Here is a 20,415-nt window from a genome sequence, read left to right on the forward strand (position 1 = left end):
GAAAAAGGTAACAATGTCCAAGAAGTAATGTTCTCACTATCTTACAAATGTAACCGTAACCCCTCTATACATCACCCTGATAATCAAGTTTTAAAAATAAAGCTGGGATTATTTGTCAGTGAACATTTAGATTTGTTGCTTTGTCTTCGTTATTGTGAAGTGTTACCGTGGACGTGGGAGCGTAGCCCTCTCATACCACTCTGAATGTACGTTGATTTCGGTACTCAGTAGGATTGCTGCATCCTATGGTAGTTATACTGTTAATTTTTTTGAGGAGCCTCCATGCTACTTCCCATAATGGCTGCCCCGTTTTGCATCCCTATAAACATTGTGCAAGGGCCCCACTTTTTCTAAATCCGCTAAATTCTTACTTTCCTTCTCTCCTTTTGTTTTTTTTCCCCCTCTTTTAGTAATAACCTTCTGATTGATGTTAGGAAATATATCCTGTTGCTTTGACTTTCATTGAACTGATTGACATCGACTGTTTATTCATGTCATATCTTACAGATCAAATCTATTCCTTTCTTTTTACTTTATTATTGTCTTATTTGCTTTAATATTATTGTCTTATTTGTTACTGGGTTTTGAACTTAGCACCTTGCCCTGCCACTTGAGCAAGGTCTCAAGCCCTTATTTACTGCTTTACTTATTTCTGGTGGCATTTGGCTTTGAGCTCAGAGCCTCACACATGTATAGCAGAAGAGATACTTCTCTCCACGGTTATTCCTGAGGTTTTTTTTTTAAATAGTTTCAATCTCTATATAGTTTCAACTTTAATTTGGGTGTGTGTGTGTGCGTGTGCGTGTGTGTTATAAGATAATAGGTTTTGTTTCATCCTGGCTATCTAGTTTTCTTCAGAACCATTTGTTGAATGGTATAGACTCAAGAATCATGTTGAAGATCAATGTACTCTATGTGCGTAGATCTGTCCAGACTCAATTTTTTATTTCAGCAGATATGTCATACACTTTGCAGTCAGGAAATGTGACATCTTCAGTTTTATTATTCTTCACAAATTAATTTGCATTTTGGTCATTTGCATTTTTGTTATTCCATATGATGTATAGGGATTTTTTTTCTTCTATTTTTATTTTAAAAATGCCATTGGGTCATTGGTAAAGGTAGATTTCCTTGAGTAGTGTGGGCATATTAACAATATTAAATCTTTTCTTTTTGTTAGTCCTGGCCTTGAACTCAGGGTCTGAGCACTGCCCTTGGGCTTTAACAAAGCTCCAGCTCTACCACTTGAGCCACAGCACCACTTCTGGCTTTTTCTATGTGTATGGTACTGAGGAATTGAACCTGGGTCAATGTTAGGCAAGCACTCAACTGCTAGGCCAAACTTCTAGTCCCTATTAAATCTTTTAATCTGGACACAGAATGTTTTCACACTTGTTTGTCTGCTTTAGTTTTTTTTATGATTTGTGAATTTCAGTTTATACATCTTCATCTTTTTATATAAGGGTGTACCTTAGTATTTTATTCTTTTTTGTTCTATTGGCAATGGGATTGTTTTCTTTTTTCTTTTCTTTTTTTTTTTTTTTTTTTCCTGGTTGTTGGGCTTGAACTCTGGGAGCTCTTCAGCTCAAAGCAATCACACTACTCCTTGAGCCACAACTCCACTTTTGGTTTTCTGGTGGTTAATTGGAGATAAGAGTCTCATGGTCTTTAGTGCCTGGGCTGGCTTTGAACCTTGATCCTCAGATCTCAGCCTCCTGAGTATCTAGGATTAGAGGCATGAGCCACTGTGCCCGGCTGCCTTGCATTTCTTTACTTGTCTAATTGCTCTGGCTGGGACTTAGAGTGCAATATTTGGTAGAACTGGTGAGAGTGGACATCTTTTTCTTACTCCTGATCTTATAGGATTGAAGTTTTATGATACTGAGTATAACATTAGCTATAAACTTTTAATACATTGTCTTTTTTATGTTCTTTCTGTTCCTTCTATTCCTTCTGGCTCAAGCCAGTCCTGGGACTTGAACTCAGGGCCTGAACATTGTCCTTGGGATTTCTCAAGGCCAGAGCTCTGCCACTTGAGCCACAGCACCACTTCCAGCTTTTTCTTTGAATGCGGTACTGAGGAATTGAACCTGGGGCATTGTGCATGCTAGGCAAGCACTTTACCACTAGGCCAAACTCCTGGCCTTTGTGTTCCTTCTATTTCTATAGCCTTAAGAATCCTGAATGATGAATTTTGTTAAATAATTTTCATTTATTTATTGAGATAAATCTATTGATCATATGATTTTTTTTTATTTTTCTTAATGTGAAACGTGGCATTAGCTGATTTTCAGATGATGAATTATCCTTACACCCCTAGATAACTATGTCACCTGCTTGGATTTGATGTGCTAGGTTTTCTTTTTTTGTTTGTTTAAGATGTGCCAGGGATTGAAGTAGGGTCTCGTGCTTGCTAAACAGATAGTATGCTGCCCTTCTAAAGCTTTAGTTATTTTTCAAATAGATCTCAGTTCTATGCCTGAACTAGCCTGTACTTTAATCCTACTTCTAGTACAGCTGGGATTGCAGGTGCATGACACCAAGCACCTGCATTTTTATTGGTTGAGATGGGATCGAATTTAAAGCCTTGGCTGGCCTCAAACTGCCACTTTTATGATCTCTGTCTCATGAGTACTGTAATTATAAGTATGAGTCACTGTGTTTAGGTGATTTGTCAGTATTTTAATTTAAACAAAAGATCATCAATAAGGAAAAGAGAGAAATTGAACTAGCTGTAAAAATAATTGTTATCTGTGATCAGCACGAATATTGGCCTGTAATTTTCTTTTTTTTTTTGAGATGTCTTCATCTAGTTTTGGTATCAATATAGCATTGGTTTCATAAATATTCATTCCTCGATATTTTTGAAAGAGTTTTAAAAGGATTGGAATTAATTCTTTAAGTATTGTGTAGAATCTATTAAAAGAGCTCTCTGGCCCAGAGCTTTGCTTTAGAAGTTTTTGATTAATTATTCAATCTTTACGCTTGTTATAGACCTGTTCATGCTTCTAATTTCTTCATAATTTAGGCATGATGGATAGTGTATTCCGAGGTATTTAATCATTTCTTCTGTGTCATCCAATTTGTCGGTATATATTGTCCATAATAATTTTTTATGAACATCTTATAATCATTTTAAAAATTTTATTGTTGGGATAATATATAGAGGGGTTACAGTTACATTCATCAGGTAGTAGGTGCATTACTTCTTGCACATTGATACCCCTTCTCATGTCTTATAATCATTTTTAACTTCTATGCAATCAGTTATAATATCTCTTATTTCTTACTCTAAGACTCCTCTCTTTTTTTTTTTGAAGTTAGTCTGGCTAACCATTTGTCAATGAATTTATCTTTTTAACAAATTCTTCATTTTGGTGTTTTGAAGTTTTTCTTATTTTGTTTATTTTTGCTCTAAATCTTTGTTGTTTTATCTTTTCTGCTAACTTTGTGTTTAGGTTGTTTGAGATGTAAAGTTAATCCTATTTCTTAAGTAGCATCATTTAGAAATAATTTATTGTCAGGGTGATGTATAGAGGGGTTACAGTTACATTCACGAGGTGGTGAGTACGTTACTTCTTGAACATTGTTACCCCTTCCCGTGTTTCTTTTTCATATATTTTTATTGTAATTATTAGAAGGGTTACATTATATTCACCAGATAGGTGAATTGCTTCACAAACATTGATACCCTGTCTCATGTCTTGGTCCCCACCCTTCCCTTGTTTTTCTCCCACTTTCCAAATATTATCTTTTTAGGTATAGGTACTTGTTGTGATAAACTTCTGTACTGCTTTTACTGCACTCCTTGAGTTATGGCATGATATGTTATTATTTTCATTTGTCTGAAGGTATTTTCTTTCTCCCTATCCTCTTTTCCCCTCCACTCCTATATATTCTCCTTTCCTTTCCTCTTCTCTTCTCTCTCTCTTTTTTTTTCCTTTTGGAAGGACTGGGGGTTGAACTCAGGATTCATTCCTGTTAAGCAGCCACATTTATAGTTCCTTTTTCACACGGGTTTTACCAAGATAGGGTTTTGATTTATGCCCAGGCCAGCCTGCACCTCAACATTCTTATTTATGTGACCTGTGTTTCTAGGGACGACAGACGCTTACCACCTGACTCAGCCATTGTTGAGAGGGGTTCTCTTACATTTTTATGCCTGGCTAGCCTCAAACTGAGATCTCCTAATCTCTACCTCCTAATCAAGATATTCTCTAATTAATAAAAGTTTCTCTTTGACTATTCAAGAATGTTAATTTTCACACATTTATATATATTTTTTCAATTTTCTTAACTATTCATTGGTTTCAGACCTTTGTGATTTAGTCTTTTATTAAATTTGGGAAGACTTGAGACCTAACCTAGTCTATCCTGGAGAAAGCTGCTTGTACATTTGGGAAGAATCTATATTCTCATTCTATTGGGTAGAATGTTCTGAATTTTTTATGTCCATTTTGCTTGTAGCATTGTTCAAGTCCTCTGTTACCTTAAAATGTACCTTAGAATACCTGATAATATTCTCTCTGAATGTTATATCACTATTGAAGTCTCCCTTTGTTTTTATTTTGTTTTTTTTTCAAGACAGAATCCTGCTCTTACCTTTGCCCAGACTGATACCACCACGCCCATCTTGAAGTTCTATTGTTTCTATTTCTCCCATCCATTCTGTCAGTTTGATTTCATATTCTGGGGATCTCTACCTAATCTTACCCTTCTTGGGGAAGAGAAGGTAGCTGTAGATTTTGTCTACACACTGTGGTGTAGAGCGCCCAACTTTATAGACCACGGAAATCGTGCCAAAACCTCGTGCTTTTATCTACCATTGTACCTTCATGTGCCCCAGAGAACCTTTCTCCACAATTCAAACTCCATTTCTCTTGCCTCTTTCCTTTCTCTTCTGCCCTGTGATTTATCCCTCTTCAGAAGAAAGAATATTCCCAGCTAAGGCGTGGGGTGGTGAGGAGATATCAAGCTGGCAGTAATAAACTTTGCTCTGACAGGTTGGCAGAAAAAGCAAGGCCGTGGATACTGTTCTGCACTTTGTCAGAAGAAGATGTAAAGATGAAGATAGGAAAGAGTTACCTTTCTAGCAAACAAGACAGGAATTCAAACCTGTGAAGTCATCAGTGAAGTCAGTGACGATGAAGAACCCAATACATGTGGCCTGGCTGTGGTGGCATTCTGGCTTGCCCTTTCAGTTGATTGGCCAAGAAAGAACAAGGATCCCTGTGGTGCGTCTGCATCCTGCTGAGAGCTGACCATGCTGTGCTGGGTGTTAGAAACGATGACATCCGTAGACAGAGCTTTTCCCAAACCATTGCAGTTTCCTCCAGAATTCCTACAGGACCCTGTGGAATGGGGATCATTCAACCAATATGGGGAGAGTGTGTGTGTGTGTGTGTGTGTGTGTGTGTGTGTGTGTGTGTGTGTGTGTGTGTAGATTCTGTTTATGTGAAGGCAATATTGAGACTCTAAGCTGTATCTACTTTCTTACGATCTATGAGACTTAAAATAAATACAGAAATAACCATCAGGCCAACAAGTTAATCGACACGTTCTATAGATAAATGACTTTAAAATGTCATCCAGTCTTCTACCTAAAAATAAAGATGTTTTATTTTCCCACAAAACCTGTGTCTCATCAATCCTGATTATAAAATTAACCAACATCACAATGGAACTATTGCTCTTTCCATCCAGGATGAGACACTGCAGATCACAAGTCACTCTGTGACACAGCAGGCAGATGGAAACAATGACTTTCTCCTCATCCTTTTCCAACCAGCAACCAATCTGCATCATACTGAGCTCCTTTTGTTAAGTCGTGGCCATGGTGGAGATTATGGAAGAGAGAAGAGCTGGAGGGCGACTCTTGTCTCTCAGGTTCATACAAAGGGCAGAGGAGGAGATGAGGCTATCCTCAGAGTGGAGCAGTGTATGGTATGGGGTCATGGGGTGAACCATTCATTCTTTCTCTAGGTTTATTCTTCCAGGTATTTAAAAAACCCTGTGTCCCAGGCATGGTTCTAGACATGGCTCATGTCATCCAAGTCAGTGATGATGATGATGATGATGACGATGATGATGACGATGATGATGATGATGATGATGACGATGATGATGATGATGATGGTGGTGGTGGTGGTGATGATGGGGTGTGAGAAGTAGGTGCATTGTGGATAAATTGTATTTTTTTTCTTTTTTTTGCCAGTCCTGGGCTTGAGCTCAGGGCCTGAGCACTGTCCTTGGACTTTCTCAAGGCTAGGGCTCTACCACTTGAGCCTCAGCCCCACTTCCGGCGTTTTTTCCTTGTATGTGGTACCGAGGAATCGAACCCGGGTCTTCATGAATGCTAGGCAAGTGCTTTAACCACTAGGCCAAACTCCCGGCCCCCGATGAATTGTATTTTTAATGATAAACAGCGTACTTTCATTTGAAAGTGAAAGGGAAGCTGTGAAGAAAAGTAGCAAAACTCTCCATTCATAGAGAAGCCCTAAAGAGTCTATGGAGACTTCTGGGAGGTCGGTTTTTATAATATAGATCTCTTCCCACATCTCTTCTTCTTGGCTTTGAGTTGATTGCTTGATGGCTTATGCATGAGCTATCCCAGATCCTTTCATTGGTTGAGGGGACACCCAGAGTTATGGGAAGTAGAAGCATTTGAAAGGTGTAGCCAGGCTGGTCTTGAACTCATGATCCTCCTATCTCATCCTCCTCATTTATTAGTGGTATATACCACCACTGCCAGCTGTGGATACTTTTTGAAGGTCCGTACCCTAGGAAGAATCTGCTAGCTTCTACCTTAGACAGTACATGAAACATGAGAGAAGGAAGAAGCCAATGGCAATCTAGGAGTTACAGCTGGAGCAAATGGAAGGATGGTTGTTACACTGAGGTTGTAGGAGGGCTGAAGAGTGCAACACTGAAGAGCCAGGCAACACTAGCCACTCACAGAGGCAAAAGTGGGAAACTGGAGTATATGTATTGGTGAGCATGTCTAATGAGAGGGAAGTCACAAACTGGTGGCTCCTGGATGAATCCGGAAAGCAGACCTGCGGAGTCTGATTATCACATACTTACTGAGCAGTTGAATTAATTGACAGGGCATGCTGGGGTGTGCTGTATTCAGTAGACAGTAATGTCCCCTACTCTCTCCTGTCTCACAGGTAGCTGGGTGTCACTCCCTCTGTACCTGGTTTCTTCATTTAAAAACCCCATGACATCATAGTACTTACTTCTGGGGATGTCAGGAAAATTAACAGATAATTTATATAAAGTGATGTTTACTCAGGGCTCCCAATTATTGTTACTGTTATTGTTGTCCATTTTGCTGCAATTTTTGTATGACTCATCTCTCTGGTCTTGCTGGGAATTATGCTTGCAGGAGGGATTGCAATGAGCTCCAAGATGATTCTAACAGAGCTGGAGAGGTGAGTGAAGCTTTCCTTAATGGATGACAGCACCAACCCAGAAAGCAAGAGGCAAGAAAGCACATCTCCCAGACACTTTGAAAACTGTGTCCGCTTGAACGGTATCAGCCCCACAAATCAGAGTTCATTTCTCTCCTTCCGCAGAGCTCGGCACAGTGGCCCGATCACCTAGTGACTCATCTAATAGCCCCTGTGAGCTGGCCCAGCTTGCAGCCTCACAAATTACGTTTGCAGCCTGCTTATCAGGCAAGCTAGGAAATTAAACCTAAACGGCGATGGTGTTGCTAAGTAATATGGCTGCATCCACAGACACCCGAGGCGGAGCCATCACTGCCACTTTAAAGCATCATTTCCCACTGTGGCTAATAAGGTTTGAAATCTTCTACGGAAACCTGCTGTTCTTTTTTAATTTGGTTATAAATGAGAGATAGAATTTCCCTTCCTCGAGGCCCAGGGGCTTGTGGGGTGTGTACGTGCGTGCATGTACGCTCGAGTGCTTGTAACTGTGTGTGCGTTAGAAATCTTCCTGGTTCACAGAAGCAGGGAGGGGCTCCGGCAGACGGCCTGTCCTTCCTACAGCCCTTGGCCCTGAGCCTGGGGACCTAGTCCAGTCCAGCTTCGTATCCCTCCACTGGCTCTCAGAGGGGTTTGTGGCTTCACACTGCTTGGGAGGCAGCAGTCTAGGATGCAGGCTTGCTTGGGAGCTCCTCCCTCAGGGTGGAGCTTCTGGCCCATGGGACACGCCCATAAGATACGTGTGCAACTGAGCTGGACCTGGAAATGGACCTCCTTTTCCTGTCTCTCACCAGTCACACCATCGGTGCCCATTTCAGAGTTTGACTCCTCCTCACAGTTCCACACAGATCAGAAATCCAGAGAGGGAGGCAGAAACTGACCAGCCTGTAAGTCCCCTAGCGCAAGGACTTAAGCGTGGACCTCATCTTCTGTAGTCTATAACCATGCTGGGTACATAAATGTCTTCTGCATTTTAGGCTGTGATGGGGGCCAGGCTGGCGGCACCTGGCCCCTACAGGCTCCCTGTCTGGAAGGATGCCCTCACCTTCTCAGTCCCGAGATCCTGGCATGGCCTGGGAAAATGACTCCTCTCTTCTTTAAAAATACACCTTTTTTTCGTTTTAGTTGTACCGGGGATTGAATTCAGGGCCTGTACTTACTAGGCAAGCTTTCCACTGCTTAAATCATGTCCCCAGTCCTTTTGTGTTTGTCTGTCAGATGGAGGCTTGCGCTTTTGCCAGAATGTACCTTAGGAAAACAATCTTCTTTCCTCTCCCTGGCATCACAGTCAGCAGCACCACACCTTGTCCACTAAGGAGGATCTTAACACCTTCTCTGTAGAGCTGAGGATTATTATTAGATGGAGCCTCACGCCACTGAGTGGTGACTGCAGTCAGAGGCACGCGGACAGCTGGGAGGACATGCCTGCAGCACAGCGAGGGAGTCTGTCCTGTCCAGGTCTGGGGTGAAAATTGAACTTCATCAGCCCATAGCTCTTGATAATCTGGCCAGCCAGTCCCTTTTACTATACAGAAGGTGGAGAGTTCTGGAACTGCCTGTGGTACTTGTGTGATAGGAGACAAATCGACATCTAGTTTTCAGATTGGTGATGTCTCCAAATCAAATCTCCAGTGGTCAAGTTGGGGCCTGCCTTAACTTGGCTCCATCTCCCCAGGGAGTACTGGGGAGTGGAGGCGTGGCATGCCCTGGACCGCGCCAGGATCAGATGATTTGCTTTGTGTAAGTATGCCATGTTGTTATGCATATCTATATACATGTTCATGTATATCTACATGCACATACAGATATACATATCTACATAAATAGGCATATCTAGAAATGTCTATATAAACATATCTATATAGAAAGGTGTATGTTTGTATGCCTACCTATGTAGCTAGGTATGTATCTATATAGGTATATGCATATCTCTATGTATTACATTTATACATATACTATATATCTTTGTATATCTATACATATATATAAATCTATATACACTTGCATTATGTATATATATGCCATCTATATCTATATGTATCTATCGAGATATGATATACATATATATGTATATTATCTATATACTCATAATTTATGTATTTATAATTTTTAAAAGTTAGAGTGTCTGATTTTGTAATGTGATGGGTCTTCAACTCATCCTGGGCACTGTCCCTGAGCTGTTCAGCTTAAGGCTACCGCCCTACCCCTGGGCCTGGGCATTGTCCCTGAGCTCTTTAGCTCAAGGCTACTGCTCTACCCTGGAACCAAGCCCCACTTCCTATTTTCTAGAAGTAATCTGATTTTCTATTGCATGTGGTAGTATAAACATTTCCCTGCATAATTAAATTAGTGTACATGATCATTTTTATTGCCTGTCATTCAAGATATGGAAAGGTTCTAGTCCATTTAGCCAATTCCTTTTTTTTTTTTTTTTTGCCAGTCCTGGGCTTGAGCTCAGGGCCTGAGCACTGTCCTTGGACTTTCTCAAGGCTAGAGCTCTACCACTTGAGCCTCAGCACCACTTCCGGCTTTTTTCTATGTATGTGGTGCCAAGGAATCGAACCCGGGTCTTCATGCATGTTAGACAAGCACTCTACCATTAGGCCACTCTCCCAGTCCTGTTTTGTTTTGTTCGTGACCTAGGGTCTTGTCATATTGCTAGGCCAGTCTCCATCTCCTGGGCTTAAGCCGCCCTCCTGCCTCAAACTCCAAAGGGTGAGGACTACAGGTGTGAACCACCACTCTCTAATTAACTGCATATAGCTTCCTTTTTTATTATAATGGCAAATCAATTTGTCAGCTCGATAGGTGAAAAATGTGCATCTCATTTTTAATATATTGGATTACATGAGGTTAGCATTCTCTTATGGGTCATTTGCTGCCATGGGGCTATCCCGATGTCCTTGGCTGATTTCCAGAAGGAGCAGTTTAAGTGTTTATTGTTCGTTACCACTTAGGAGAATAAGGTTGGGGTCTGCCAGGTAGCAGAGGGCTGCTACAATGGTGACTGTTGCCTTCAGATCCAAAGGCTGATCTTCCTAAGTGTCTGCTTTCTGTCACAGTGAGCAGGCCTTCTCATCAGAGGCTATCTTGCTCATCCAGGCCTGAAGCAGAGCAGACTGGGTGAAGTGATGTAGGATTCAGCAGGCCTGGGTGGTTCTGTGATGTAGTCAGAGGCCTGGCTGACTCATGGGTGAATTTTCTTTATTTCCAGCCTTTCCCCTGTTCTTTCCCATGCACATGCAGATAATCAATTATCTATTTGTCTCCCTGTGTTTTGTTCTGTAACCCTCTCTCGGTCTCAGACTTTCCTCAGATAGCAACCTCCCAAGCAGCTAGGATTACAAGTATGAATGGCCAGTACTGGCTTTCCAGAGCTCTCTGGGGTTTGGGGCTACACACACCGAAGCATCATGATAAGGATGGGCTTCCATCACCCCTTCCAAGGGACTTGGTGTCTCATGGTACTGAGTTTGCAGTGGTCAGAGGGGAGGAGCCGACCTGGAGAAGAGAACTGCCTTCTGGAAGAATCTAGAGGCATTTTACTGAACAGAGTACCAACATTTACAATTAATCACAGGGAAACAGCTTCGTGTTTTCTTGTAGATCAGATTTGATCTTCAGAATATAAAGTATTTTCTATGGGTTTATTGAATTTAAACTTTTGTCAGTATTTGAAAAACACACCCTTGGCTCGAGGGAAGGCTTATTTATAACAGGTGTGTAAGGAGGGTATCTTGTCTTATAGGCTACCATGGTAGACGTGAGGAAGTGAGTTTGGATCTCTAGTCCTGATGGGGCACTATGGGAAAAAGTGTAGGCTAGGTAGAACAGAATGGGTTAGACCATTTGTAAACTCACAGCAGAGGTTTAGTTTCTGCTCCCATTGGGATTTTTGTTTGCATTTTTTGTTGTTGTTGTTGTTGCTGTTGGTTGTGGGACTTGAATTCAGGACCTGGATACTGTCCTTGAGCTTTTTCTTTTAAGGCTTGCACTCTATCACTTTGAGCCACAGCCACTCATTTTCTAGTGGTTGATTAGAGATTAGAGTCTCATGGATTTTCCTGCCTGGGCTAGCTTTGAACCTTGATCCTCAGATCTCAGCCTTTTGAGAAGCTAGGATTACAGGCGTGTGCCGACATCATCCTGATGATATTATTAATTATTTTGTCTCAGGTATCGTGTATAAACGTAGGATAGCATTTCACCTGAGAGTAGCTATCTTTGCTGAGTGATCTTTGGCAAGTCACTGGAGCTATGTAGGTCTTAATCCTCTTATGTAAAACGAGCCAGTAATAATATCCTTCCGGTAATGGTGCACTGGTTTAGTTAGTTCATTAAGAAAAATTAAGAGCCCTTTGCCAGGTGCTAGAAGTTCACATCTATAATCCTATCTATTCAGGAGGCTGAGGTCTGGGGATTGTGGTTCAAAGCCAGCTGGAGTATAAAAGGTGAATTAAAGTCAAAGTTCAAATTAATCAGCAAAATTCAAAAAGTGGAGGTGTGGTTCAAGGTAGAGCACCAGCCCGGAGCACAAAAGCTAAGATAGAGAGGGAAGTTCTCCATTCAAACTTCAGTGCTGACACGCATGTGTGTGTGCATGCCCGCACACAGACACACAGACACACACAGCCCTCAATGCATATTAATTATTAGAGTCACAGTGCTGATATCAACAGCAGTGGCCATGGATATTGGATTTCACAGATGGAAGCTTCCTGGGATAGTTAGTGCCTCTGTCTTTCTTTCAGCTTCCAACCAATTCCACTTTACCCGCTCCTGGCCTTGCCAGCCACACGGTGAGGATCACAGAGGGAAGGTTTATTCTGTCTGTCTACGTCAAGAAGAGGTTTTAAGGAGCGTAACCAACCAGGCCTCTGGATTTGTTGTTGTTTTTAAATGAAATAACAGGCCAAAATGGGAAAGCTGACCTGGAAGATTCCATTAACCTCGTCCCCTACGTGAAAGGACTTTTCTCCTAGGACCTCTCACTCCCATGGGGGACTCTTGTCCTCTAGGGTTGTCCTGCTGCCTAGGGACTGCGTGAACAGAGCCACCTGCTCAACCGTCTGAGCCCCAGCCTCCTTATTTGAATAATGCTGAACGGGGTCATTGGGCTTGCTGGATGAGATGCCGTCAGTGCTTAGTGAGTGAAGTTCTGGGCACCCGGCAGGGATCAATAAAAGCCTTTATTATGTTTATTGTAAATGCTCTTATTGTTGGAAGCTGCCTTTTACAACTTAACAATTTACAACTCAGGGAGCAGATTATTTCACAGCAGTGCTGATCCTCAGATAGTCTTAAGGAAAGACATTCTGGAAATTCTCTGACTCTGGCTGGCCCTGATCCTCCGACCCTGGTGGAGTGGTGGGACCACGCCCTGCTGGCTGCCTGTAGGATCCTGCCTCTGCCCGGGGCATCAGCTGGGAATCTCTGCAGGAGTCTCCGGTGTCAGGAAGGTTGGCTGGCCCCTGGATCTCCTAACACAGGGTTTTTGAGGTGTCCAGATGCAATCGCTCCTTGTCATTGGCCCTTTCCTCTTTTCTCCTTCTTCCTATAGATACTTTTCCCTCGATCCTGAATTTGTCTGCCTTCTCTGCAGCCCAGCTGCCCTCTGTTGCTCTGCCTGCCTCCAGTCTCTTCTGCATCATCTACTTCGTAGTCCTTATTCTTGCTAGTGTAACCCCATCCCCGATCGTCATGGCTCTGGTAACAGCAGCTGGGGGTGGGGATTTAGCTATGCATTCAGGTAGACGCAGCAGATCGCAGGTGGGATTCATTTTGCTCACAGCAGCGTCTAGGTGTAGGTGTCCGTTTGCAGCTTCAGACACCACATCTGCACCCCAGGCAGGATGAGGAAAGCAGAGTTCCAGGGTGCTGCGATCTCTGCAGGGACCATGGCATCTGCCAGTCACCCTGTGAAGCTCTGGCCGGGACCCTCCACACTGGAGAGGCCCTGTGGTTGGACGGCTGCCGCCCGGGGAAGCGGCGATCTGTCTTCTGGAGTATACCATTTCCTCCACCACAGCCAGTCCGTCAAACCTGCCTGATCTCTGTGACAATCAGAAATTGTGCAACTCCAGATACCAGGAACAAAGAAACAAATTGGGAACATTGTGCCCGAGAAAGATTTTTAATAAAGATTGAAGCGGCTTCGTGCCACTCTTATTGTGATCTTGACAGCGATGCAGGGTGAGGATCATCAGAGTCCGGGGGATTCATATCCCAGGCACCTGCCGGCCCAGCACAGCCTAAATGGTGCTGATGATAACAGGGCCCCCTCCCATGGGGGGCAGGGGTGTGGAGGGCCCTGCTGCCCAGAATGCAGCCCAGAAGCTCAGGGCCCTGAAGCTCTCTGCCTGCTGAGCTCCATGAGAGCTGATTTCCAGGGCACTTTGCCTTCTTTGTTCGGAAGCTCCTGGCCAGGCACCTGGGGAGATGTGTTTTTGCCAAGCTCTCTTTGTCTTTCTTTCTTTCTTTCTTCCTTCCTTCCTTCCTTCCTTCCTTCCTTCTTTTCCTCCTCCTCCTCCTCCTCCTCCTCCTCCTCCTCCTCCTCCTCCTCCTCACAGCAAAATAAGACATGCACAAAAGCAGATGGAATGGCATAATGGACTGTGTACCCTCAGCATGGTTACCAAGCTCTGGCTCCATTTCCTTCCATCTCTACCTCCATCCACACGACCCGCATAGTAGTCTGAATCAGGTCTTAGACATTATAACATGCCATCTACACACAGGACGTGTGTATTATAACATGCCATCTACACACAGGACGTGGCTGCAGGTCATGACTGGCTGAGACTTTAGGGCTTTTTTTTTCCTCCTCCCCAAACATGGGGATCACACGAAGGCACTCTTACATGCTTGCTAGACAAATGCTCTTCTACTGAGCTACGGCGACAGCCCTTCTTTGTTTTATTTTGAGGCTCATTACGTTTTCCAGGCTTGTTTCAAACTTCCAATCCTCCTGCCTCAGGCTCCCCAGTGCAGTGCCTTCCTGCCCCGTTCCAACTCTTCCTTCACTTTTTTTCAGTACTGAGATTTGAATTCTGAACCTCGCATTTATTCAGCAAGTATGGTACCATTTAAGCTACTCTGTTAACGGGCAGGACTGTTTCTCTCAATGGGGCATGACTGTGTGCCAAGCTGAACAGCAGCCAAAGGAGAGCTGGGCTTTGAAGGTCTCTGTCATGGAAGCCCCTTCTTGGCTCCCTTTAGAAGCCTAGGGAGACCGAGCAGTGTCCTCAGCAATGACCCTGTCCAAGCGCTTTGGTGCACTGTCTGGGCGGACCTTTTAACTCTAGGCTCAGGAAGAGGCTCCTTCTGCCTTGAACTTGAGGCTCTGGAGGTGATTTGCAAGAGGCTGAGACTCAGCTAGTGAAATCCTAATTATGGACTGGCAAGGGCTGTGATGGAGATGGCCTTGACTGAGTCAAGAGAGCCCAGCTTCTGCTCCCTCCAATGGGTGATGTTAGTAGAATATTAGCCAGGACAATATCATCTGCCATAACCATAAATCATGTATCCTGTGAGCCTGCAATTCAGCTCCTGAAAAAGGATGCAGGTGTGAGGTTTGCGCTGGGGGTTTTCTGGTAGTAAAGTATGTGAACTTGTCACTTCACATCAGTAGGGGTTATCCCACACAATGGACTCACGGACATGGAGGCTTAGGTATGCATGGCTCACTGCTACAGAGCCGTCTTCAGTGGTGTTTCTGAGAGACGAGGGCAAAGTTGGGCACAGTGTACGTAGACTACCCATAGTGCTCTGCCAACTGTGTTTGTGTGTAGAGTATGCACAGACAAATGCACAAGAAACTGACAGTTGAGGTTGGCCATGGGAGGCCACCTGGGGGATGTGGACAAGATGTCTTTTCACTATAGACATCTTTGTAAGATGGGCACCTGTGCCACGTGTATGTATCAAATTTGTTTGTATTAGATTTAAGCCAGATGCTGGTGGCTCACACCTGCACTCCCAGCTACTCAGCAGGCCGACAGCTGAGGATCATAGTTCAAAGCTAGTCCAGGCAGGAAAGTCCATGAAACTCTCACCTCAGCTAACCACTTGAAAACCAGGAGAAATGGAGCTGTGGCTCAAAGCAGTAGAGTGCTAGCCTTGAGCGAAAAAGCTCAGGAATAGTGAACCACTCCCTGAGTTCAATCCTACGACCAACAAAACAAACATACAAACAGATAAATTTAAGCCAGGTCTCTAGCATTTGAGAACTAGGAGACTGGGTGAGTCACATACCCTCGCTGTAAAATCAAGTGAGATTCCAGCTACTAGATGGCTCTGAAGATGAAAACAAATGGAAAAGAAAGGCCTTGTGCAGGTGGAGGATTCATAAAGGTGCTTCCAAATGGTTTAAAAATCACAAAATATTCATGTCAGCATGGAAGGATGATCCCAGGCTAGGAAACACAGTAATTTGAGAGGCCATGAGAACGCCAAGCACAAGAATAGCATCTTCCCCCATTTTACTCCCTTCTGGGCACCTGGGTTTTGGCACCGCAAACTTTTACTGATTTAAGTTGTGGGAGTGCAACAGGCTTTGGGAGCAAAGGTAGAAAGATGCTGTCCACCAGAGGGCGCTCCAGCTGCTGCGTGGCTTCCCCTCTCATTTCTAGATGTTCCTCTTTGGCTGCCAGAATGTGACAGATTTGCCAGGGAAAATGTTTAAGGTGACCTTTTCCCTGCTTGCTAAGGCCACCAAAATACATTGCTTAGTTGGTTCCCATCAGGCCTGCAGGGATTTATCTTCAGTGAAAGTGCTGCAGAGTTGGCATAGCAACCCTAGGTCTAGGCATGGAATATGCACGGGCATGCGTGGTGTGTGTGTGTGTGTGTGTGTGTGTGTGTGTGTGTGTGTGTGTGTGTGTGTGTGTGTATGCATGGTGGCACACACTTGTACATATGCGTATGTGTGGGGAAGCCTAGGTTGTGAGATTGTTAGTTTATCTCTGCCTGGTGAGTGACTGCTGGAACTGCTCCAGGCTCCTCTGCTCTGGTAGAATAGGCCGTGGACCCACACCTTCATTTGCAGACTGTATCACTCTCACACGTCCCCTGCTCACACTGGACCACTGCCTCTTCCTCCACCATTGCATATCTCTCAGCAGCCATGTGAACACCCAAGCTCTCTGAGGACAGGAGAGGAGTCCTGTGAGAACATCGTCCAGTGCTCTTATACCTGCTGACCCACACACCTGACATGCTGTGTCCACCTCCACATCCACAGTGCACACATACTTGCTTTTTTCTAAGATTCTCCTGAGCTCTGGACAAGCAATGCCCACTATTCATATTCAGCACAACTATTTTTTTTTGCCAGTCCTGGGCTTGGGCTCAGGGCCTGAGCACTGTCCTTGGACTTTCTCAAGGCTAGCACTCTACCACTTTAGCCTCAGCACCAATTCCAGATTTTTTTCTATGTATGTGGTACCGAGGAATTGAACCCGGGTATTCGTGCATGCTAGGCAAGGTAGTAGAACGTCAGCCTTGAGCCAAAAAAAAAAAAAAAAAGCCCAGGGACAGTGCCCAGGCCCTGAGTACAAGCCCCTAGTACCTTTTACACACACACACACACACACACACACACACACACACACACACACACACACACTCAAAGTACCTTGGTAATGTGGTTGAGCTGGAGTCAGAGGCACATCTGGGTGGATCTGGGTGGGGCGGGGTCTGTCTAGTACCCTGCTTCTCCCAGTGGGAGCAGTGCAGGGAGGGAGGTATCTCAGCCCACCTGGCTCTGCTGGTGGCAGCCAGGGGGAACTGGAGCCGCCCGTGGAAGTGGCAGAAAGCCTTGGCCGGCACGTCTATATTCTCTCTCCCATTTCTTTCATTTTCTTTTTTCCTTTTTTTTTTGTCAGTCCCTCAAACGTTCAGACCTACTGGCTCCCTGCAGGCTCTGCACTGAGTCTGCCTTTGAACGGGAGACTGAGTCAGAGCAGCCTCAAAGGGCTTGGCAGGCAAAAGCCAAGGCTCAGAGAGCACCCGCACAGCTGGGCGCACCTCTGCGCTGTGTCTTTGAACCTAGAGTGAGCTACAGGTTTCAGCCGAGCTGGAGAAGAGCAATAAAGGCAACTGACTGCCCAGAGTCTGGTGGAAAGGAGCAGGAGAGTTGTGTCACTGCCAGGCTGGGTAACTCTGAGACCATGGTTGATTCTATACCCATGGTGGCTGTGGGGAGGTGGTCTCTGGGGATGGCCACTCATCTACCCAGCACACCACCCCCTTCTCTCGCTTTGATTGTTTACCGACTCCGAGGGCTAGGGAGAAGCAGTGAGCATGGGACAGTTACCAGAGTTTGTATTCATCATGGGGACAGGAGCCTGGACAGGGGGCCTGTCCAGTCACCTTGAGCCATTCGTGTGCTCACTGCGGGGAGGTCGCCTGTGAGCAGGTAGGAAGCAATGGTACTGTGGTCCAATTCCTTCTGCATCTTCTGGGCAAGATGGAATTACGGTTCTAGATCTCTTCATGGTAGATGTAGCTGTGAGATTTGCTTTGGGGGACAACGGGGAACAGAAGTGACATATGTCATTCCTGGTGGAAGCCATATTTTCCTTTTCCTCTGCCATGGGAACCATCAGTGCTCTAGTTGGGAATGTGTGTGAGAGCCCGGGTCCCAAATAGCCTGTGATGGACACATAGCCCAGCGAGAGACAAGTCTATGGTTTTAAGTCACTGAAGTTTTAGAATTATTATCTATTAATGCAACATTATCTAACATATACTAACAAATATTGGGATAATCAGGCCATTGAATTTGGACCATGCATTGTTAGCTAATGTCTTCTGCACCCCAGGGAGCCATATTCATTAACCTAATTGATGCACAAAGAATTATCAAAATCATGTCTTTGTGGCAGGCCCTGAAAGCATCGTTGCAAGCCATTGGGGAAAGCATCTGAGGACGGGAGCAGGGTTCATGGGCTGAGACCCACAGCCCCTGCCCAGTCACAAAAAGTGACTCTAGACTCTCCTCACTCTTTTCCCTTTTCTCTTCCAACTGTATATATTTAAATGACCTTACATTAAGCTCACTGGTTCTTCTATTTGATCTATGGTGCCTTCTACTGCATTTTTAATTTTGCTTAGTATGCTTTTCAGCTCAAGGATTTGTTTGGTTTTGAAAAAAAAAAGTTACTTTACTGTTTCTGTTAAGTTTCTTTGTTAAGAGTAGTGAATTGGCCTGAAGTGTGGCCTAGTGGTAGAGTGCTTGCTTAGCATGCATGAAGCCCTGGGTTCAATTCCTAGGTACTACATTTACAGAAAAAAGCCAGAAGTGGTACTGTGGCTCAAGTGGCAAAGTGCAAGCCCTGAGCAAAACCCAAGGACAGTGCCTAGGCCCTGAGTTCAAGCCCCAGGACTAACACACACACACACACACACACACACACACACACACACACACACACACACACACAGTAGTGAATTATTTCTTTGGATCTCCTGGAAGCTCACTAAAGTTTCTTAAAATTGCTACTTTGAGTCATCTGAGAATTTTCACATCGTGATTGCTTCATGTTGGTTTCTGGCACCTTATAATTTTTTGTTGTTGTTGGTTACGGGGCTTGAACTTGGCTCTGGCACCTTATTTATCAGTGTGATAAGATGATGTTTTCACAAAAGTTTTTGTTGCTTGTTCATGTATGATGTTGTCTGCACATTGAAGGATTGTTTATTTCAGTCTTAATCACTTTATTTTCTCTGGCCCTGTGGTCCCTTCTGCTATTTCAGTACTAGACAGTCAAGATTTGCCACAAGTCTACAGTTAGTGTGTTATCACTGTTTCAGCACCAGAGGGCACTTCAAGTCTGTTTGTACCACATGCATAGGTAGCTCAGAATGACCTATAGAGTAGTATTTTAAAAGGGTCATCTAGGGCTGGGAGCATGGCCTAGTGGTAGAGTGCTCACTTAGCATACATGAAGCCCTGGGTTTGACTCCTCAGTACCATATACTTAGAAAAGGCCAGAAGTGGTGCTGTGGCTCAAGTAGCAGAGCACTAGCCTTGAGCAAAAAAGTGTCCAAGCAGGCCCTGAGTTCAAGCCCCAGGACTGGCACAAATAAAGAAAAAGGTATTCTGTTCCAACAAGCTTCAACATGGGTCCTGGAAGGCCCCAGTGTCTTGTTAGTCACTAGTCTTGGTTATGTGTTGTGAGAGTCTGCCCAGTTTAGGCCTCCTTGAGGAGGCCCAGAGGAGCGTCCACTTGATGCCCCTCCTGTGTTTAATCTTTTCCCAAACAGTAAGTATTATCCCCCAGCTGTGCTGCGGGAGGTGGGGGAGGGTTGGTAAAGAGGGGTCTGTGGCCACCAATGCTAAAACAATGGGCTTTTACCCAAAGTATACCAGAGGGACTGGGGAGGGTACAAACACCTGGGCCCTCCACGGACTGTCTGCCACTGTCATGGCCTAAGAGTACTGTTTTCAGCCACGGTAATGCGGACTGCAATTGGGATCATAGGCCCTGTATCTGGTACCTTGGGTCCAGAAGCACTAATCTGGGAACAGAGGCATTGAGATCTTTCTGGTATTGAGTTTTACTGGTTTGGATCTGAAGTCCAAGGCAAAGCCCAGGGATTACTTTCATGTCCCATAGAAACCCTTTCCCAGCCCTGAGGAGTAATTCTATGTTATATATACATTTTATGCTCTCATTTATAATAATGTGCTTACATATTTAATGCTGGATAAGTAGCAGGGTCACTAACCAGTGAGGTTCAGGGACTGAATATTGATTGTGTTCTACTGACCAGATGGGTGACAAAAACATGACTGAAAACAAAAGGGTGAGGTCCAATGAGCAGATCTGAGGAATCTGTAGGTTTATCTGATGACCTAATTGAGACTGTTAAAGAGTTTTATGGCACTCCTCCCCCTGGAAATGTCACCAGGGACACGGGAGCAAACAGGAGGATGGCTGAGTCCCTCTGTGGTTCCCTCAGG

Source organism: Megascapheus bottae, chromosome 14, assembly GCF_031878675.1.
Source record: "Megascapheus bottae isolate mThoBot1 chromosome 14, mThoBot2.hap1, whole genome shotgun sequence".
In the NCBI taxonomy this organism is placed as follows: Eukaryota; Metazoa; Chordata; class Mammalia; order Rodentia; family Geomyidae; genus Megascapheus; species Megascapheus bottae.